This window comes from Coenobita brevimanus, chromosome 55 (genome assembly GCF_032717465.1).
Source record: "Coenobita brevimanus isolate Jiangsu-jjx chromosome 55, ASM3271746v2, whole genome shotgun sequence".
Lineage (NCBI taxonomy): Eukaryota > Metazoa > Arthropoda > Malacostraca > Decapoda > Coenobitidae > Coenobita > Coenobita brevimanus.
In genome coordinates this window covers 33,196,571-33,202,480 of record NC_137008.1, presented here as the reverse complement: position 1 = coordinate 33,202,480, position 5,910 = coordinate 33,196,571, and the positions used below count along the sequence as shown (strand labels likewise).

The following is a 5,910-nucleotide window of genomic DNA, read 5'->3' as shown; positions in this document are numbered from 1 at the left end:
TACCCGGCTGTATGGTTTCTTTTTTCGCCCACGCCAAGCTATTGTCCCAACCTTCTGCGCTCTCCTCTGCCTGTTGGCCACATCCCGGTATCGCCTGGTCATCTTTTGGTGGGTTCTTTTTAATAAGGGTGTGTGATATTGCTAGATCGTCCTCCTCTGTGTCCACGGAAGGCAGTAAGGTACCAATGAGGCGAGGGGGATGGCGTGAGAAGAAGGCATAATAGGGCTGTTGTCCCGTGCTCGAGTGCACCGCTTGATTTATGACGGTTTGGCATGACCGGAGCAGCTGAGGCCAACGCAAGGGGTGCCCGTTGCAGAGGGATGCTAGGATACTTTTCATAGTCCTATGCATCCTTTCGGTGGTGGAATTTCCCTGGGGATGATAAGGGGTGACGTAGGACAAGTCCTCCTGGTTCCTCCGGCAGATCTTCTTGAATTCTCCACTCGTGAACTCTCCGCCGTTGTCCAGGACGATACCTCGTGGCGTCCCAAAGTCGGTGAAGTATTGCCCAAGACAGTGTATGATGTGTTGTGTATGTTTGTCTCTGAGTGGGTAATATTTCACAAACCTACTGTAGTGATCTATCACAGTAAGGACATATCGGTAGCCCTGAGCTCCAGCAACCATATCAGTCAAGTCGATCCCGATACATTCCAATGGTTTACTTACAGGCGGGAAACCTTTCCAAGGTTGCTGTAACCCAGTTTCACCTTTGAATCTTTGACAAGTGGGACACTGTTTCACATACTTGCATACATCTACTTTTAGATTTGGCCAATAGAATAGCTCTTCTGCCTTTCTGATGGTTTTCTTTTGACCTAGATGTCCTGAGATTTCATGAGCGTGTTTTATAGCTTCTTTTGTTAATGACTTAGGAATCACCAAGCAATATTGGATGCTACCATCATTTGTTTCCTGAGCAAAATATAATACTTCGTCAATCAACGCAAACTGGCTCAACATGGCTTTCGGTAGTCTTTTAGTAGGGAGCTTCTCACTCCGCAAGTACTCGTACTTAACTAACTCATCCCACATGAGTTCTTCTCGCTGCTTATTTCTCACTTCGTCTCAGCTAAATCCAAGCCAGTTGATTTCTGACTGGTGGAATATCACTCTGACAGGTCTAGAAAGCTGATCGGCGACTACATTATATTTACCCTTGACATATTGCACGTTGTAGTTGTACTCGAGCATCTCGAGAATCCATCGGTTCATACGTGGGGATTTTGTTTTTCGCTTAAAAATGCTGGTAAGTGGTTGATGGTCTGTCAAGATAGTAAAGTGGGAACCCCACAAGTAATGGTGGAAATTGCGGCATGTGAGAACGACTGCCAATGCTTCTTTGTCAGTTGCGGAATATTTCCTCTCGCAGGGATTGAGCTTTTTGGAAAAGTAACCAATAGGTAAGTTGGAGTTGTCTGGTTGTATCTGGCTCAATACGCCACCAATATGGGTGTTGCTCGCGTCGGTGGTTACAATGAATGGTCGAGTCACACAGGCTCTTACCAATACTGGCGCATTCACTAAACACGACTTCAGTTGAACAAACACGGATTGGCACTCGTCTGACCATTCGAACGCTACTCCGGATCTTGTTAAGTTAGTAAGGGGAGCTGCTATTTTCGCGAACGAAGGTACGTGTTTTCGGTAGAACCCGCACATCCCAAGGAATCTCCGGACTTCTTTAACTTAAGTGGGTCTTTTCATTTTGTTGATAGCCTCTATGTTTTTTGGGTCCGGTTTACTCCCGGCCGCTGAGATTTTATGGCCAAGAAAGGTTACTTCTTTTAATCCAAAAGTACATTTGCTTAAATTTAGCTTGGCCTCATTCTGTGTCAGTAAAGTGAATAGTTGCTGTAAGTGACTCAACAACATGGGGAACTCATCAGCCCAAATTATTAAATCGTCCAAATAATTCTTTACCCAGCCTTGTTTCAACAATGGAGTAAGAATATCTTCCATTCATCGGGAAAATATGGCTGGTGAACATTTTAGTCCGAATGGTAAGTGCCTAAATCTGTAAAGGGTGACTCCATCACTGAATGTGGTTAAATCATGGCTCTCCTCGTCCAACATGATTTGAAAATATGCCTCACGCATATCAAGAGTCACATAGTAATTATGACCTGCGGCCTGCTCGACTAATTCTTCTAGTCTGGGCAGTGGATAGATATCCATGGCTAGATGTTGATTCACGTGGCGATAATCTAAACACATGCGCTTGCTGCCGTCCGGTTTGTTAACTAATACTATGGGAGATAACCAGGCAGCTGTTGATCTTTCAATAATTTCTCTCTCTTCCATGTCTTGCAACATTTCAGCAATCACCAGTTTAGCTTGTTCAGGATATCGATAGATTGGTCCACGGCTGGGCTGTGGGTCTGCTACTTTAATGTGAACGTGGGGACCGCTGATGGTTCCTAGTTCTCCTTTTTCCAAAATGAAGAGGGGATCATGTTGCAGAATTACGTTAGCTAGTTCTTCTTGTTGAGCTAAAGCTAAGTGAGGCCATGTCTGTTCGTCAATTAGGTTTCGGAGTCGTTGAACACGAGTTCCGCTTTCATCAGTTCGATCACTGGTAGGGATCAGGTCATTATGAATTTTGGTAACTGAGCTGACTGTACTTTCAGGAGGGTCGTCAATAATTTCATATGAGCCTAGAATGGTACCTTTCCGAAACAGTTTATCTTGTTTAGCTCCATTATTGAGGGGTAAATAGACTAAACCCTCTGAATTCACTTGTAATATGTAAGGGTGACTATTATGACTGAAACGCGCTTGTGGGTAGAACAGTAAAGTGGTTTTAGGCTCCTCACTGACTGGCCCGGCTATGAATCTGGTTTGATATGGGGTGAGCCTCTCTACTGTTAAGAGATTAAGCTGTTTCAACTGTTGAGGGTTCCTGACGGCCCTGATAGGTGTGGCCTGGACTTGCTCAACTTTTCCTTTCCGCCGCGGAACATAGTTTACGACGTATGGGGCTCCTCCCCACATCAGCGCTGGTTGCGCACCATTCCAGATCAATGGAGATTGTCAGAGGACATCACATCCCAACAACATTTCAGTAGTCAAGTAGGCGTTCGGGACGACTGGACACCAATGTTAATGAACTTTCTCGTCTTGCACTCTGATCTCTACTTTGACCATACCCAGGAGACGGAGCGGCGCTCCTGTGACTCCCTGTAATCTTGGTGGATTTCTCCTCGTGTTTATTTCTGTTCCTAACCACTTCACGGTGGCCTCTTTGAGTAAGGTGTAACCACTCCCTGTATCAACTACGGCTTCCACTACTTTATTATTCACGCTGACACTTATCGTGGGCGATGTTATGCCTGCGGTTAGTCAAATAGACTGATGGGGGAACTTTGGTTGGCGGTCTGCCTCGCATTTGGACTGTTATTGCTCTGCGTCGCTGCGCTGTGGTTTATGCGACCTGGGCAATCATGACTGCCTCTACGACATCCCAACCTATGGCATTCAAAACAGTGGCCTGGTGGTGGTTTTGCCCAACATTCTTGTAATGTGTGTGAACTCTTCAGACAATAACTACAGTATTTTCGCCTCGGTGTTACAGGAGGAGTAGATTGTTTTTGGTTGAGTTGTTCTAAATTTGTTTTCAAATCCCTTAATTGAGCTTTCAATTCAGTCACTTCCTTGTCTGACTCGGGTTGACAGTTATCATGGGATGGTCTTGGTGGAGTATCCACTACATTTGTATTTGAGGGAACTTCACTTTTATTGTCCCTATCCGGCATTGCATTAACTCGGGTGGTATACCTCTCTTCGAGAAGCTGCCTCTCATTTTCGATCCTGTCAATGAATTTACGGAGTGGATATCCGTCATCAAGGTAACCTTCCAATTTTTCCCTGGACTAGAGCGTAAGACCATACCACAATTTCTTCTTAATTCGTTTATCTTGTAAGGGAAACTTTTCTTTTGGAAACTTCGTTTCAAGAGCCGCGTGCTTACACATGAATCTATGTACAAACGCCTGGGGTGATTCTTCCCAGTCATAAATCATACTTTCTAGCTCTTGCCATGCTCGATCTACACTCAATTCAATGGCAAACTCCGCGCTCAAGAATTTTTTTAGTTCGGGCCATGACAGTGCAAAATATTTCTTTTGGTAATTATGGATGAAAGTGGTCAGTTCGGAACCCATTTGACTTTTGGCAACTTAGATTCTGATCGCATTACTGGTATCAACTTGCTCAACCGCCTCACAAAACATTTCGAGGCGAGATGTGGCCTCTATCCCTTTAAGTTGATTTAATTCCAAAATTGGAATATCGCGCGGTTTTATGAGAGAGACCCGTGAAGTCATGGTGTGCGAACAAGGGGTCGAGTGTGAAGGTAACGTTCTATTCACAGTACCGAATTGCTTATCTGCCTCATCTAATTGGATAGTTACATGATCTCTCATTGTTTGGGACGGATGATCAGCTTCCGGCTGCGATTGTCCAAATAATTGTCCATGCAGAGACATGGTGACCCTAATTATCTTTTCCACCCTTACTCAGAAAATTAGATTTTGGAATGCTTTCTCTCTTTTGGTGTTTGTAAAAGAATTGTGGATTTTCTTTGTGAACACCTTCATTACCTTTGAGTAGGTCGTCACTTACATCGTCTCTGTAGGCCTCAATAATTTTGATAAATTTTGTGTCCGCTCGCTCTCTAACTGAACCTCTCCAGTGTACTTCATCATCTAGATTATTACTATAGTAAGCCCAGTTAAATTGCACGTTTTGATTTTGCAAGCGGCAGCGAATTTTCTGACTGACAGAGTTCCTTACGGTTTTATAGTCCTCGGATGAAATAGGGTCACTTGCTCCCTGGTACACTCTTGGTTCTAATTAGCAAACAATCACCCTGATGCAGCATTGTTTCTCTAGCTCCCTGGTAACAGTCTTTGTTCTGTGAAAAATTTCTTGAAGGGTAGTATTTTGGTCAATATCATTACTTCCAATCCACAAAAATACAAAGTCACATTCCCACTCCAATGCAGAATTTAATCGGGGGTCCTGAAAGAAATTCCTAACCTTGCCCCCACTTGCCCGAAAGATTCTAATCTCCACGTCCTGAACGTAGAGTTGCGGAGGTATTTGGGAGTGACCAACCAATGCTACCCTTAACATTCTCACTCTCTTTGCTAGTCACTTCCCTTCACTTTCTCACCAACGCCACTAACTGGGGAACGATGATCCCAGACGCTGCCACCAGTTGTAACGGTAGGATTTTTATCCCACCGTTGTTCATCAGTGTAACGATGAGAAATCGGATTTCCCATCATTATTTATCAGGTTTGTTCTGTTTAACTTCCATCCCATCCATCCATTGCCAGACGCCATGTATCCCAAACGGGGTGGTCAAGGGCTTAGAGTTAATTGTTTTACAGGGAGGGGCACTAATCCTCCACCAACCCCACTGGACACGTAGGGATGCCAACAGCATCTGGTGTTCCCAGGCGGTCACCCATCCAAGTACTAACCAGACCCAACGTTGCTTAACTTCGCTGATCGGACGGGAAGCGGTGTACTCAACGTGGCATGGCTGTTTAACTTACTAGTTGATAATAGAAAGGGTACTCAACTTAGTCTCCCCTCAATGACTGATAAAGTATTCACCAAAGAAAAAACGAAGGGAGGGGGGAGTAACTTCGACTTTGAATGATAAATATTAATTGCATAAAGGATATTTTTGGTAGCGTTTGTATTTTTAGCCGAGTCGAGAATAAGTTAGTATCACGTGTGTTAGTCGTTCCCAAAGCAGAGGAATCTTGAACTGGAAGGGGAGTGAGTCATGCGTGAGAGGACAAAATTCCCTTGGTTGGATATCAAAATTGCATATACTTTAATAAATTTATACTTGTTAAACAACAGACATTTTTTTTGAATTACATGACCTTTAA

General features: G+C 44.1%; 1 non-coding gene across 1 annotated transcript; it reads right to left on the bottom strand.

Annotated features, from left to right (window-relative positions):
* Window positions 1–5,441: 5,441 nt before the first annotated feature.
* LOC145401552 (5S ribosomal RNA) lies at window positions 5,442–5,560 on the bottom strand. Its single transcript, XR_013897640.1, has one exon. It is a non-coding gene; the product is annotated as a 5S ribosomal RNA (ribosomal RNA).
* Window positions 5,561–5,910: the final 350 nt, after the last annotated feature.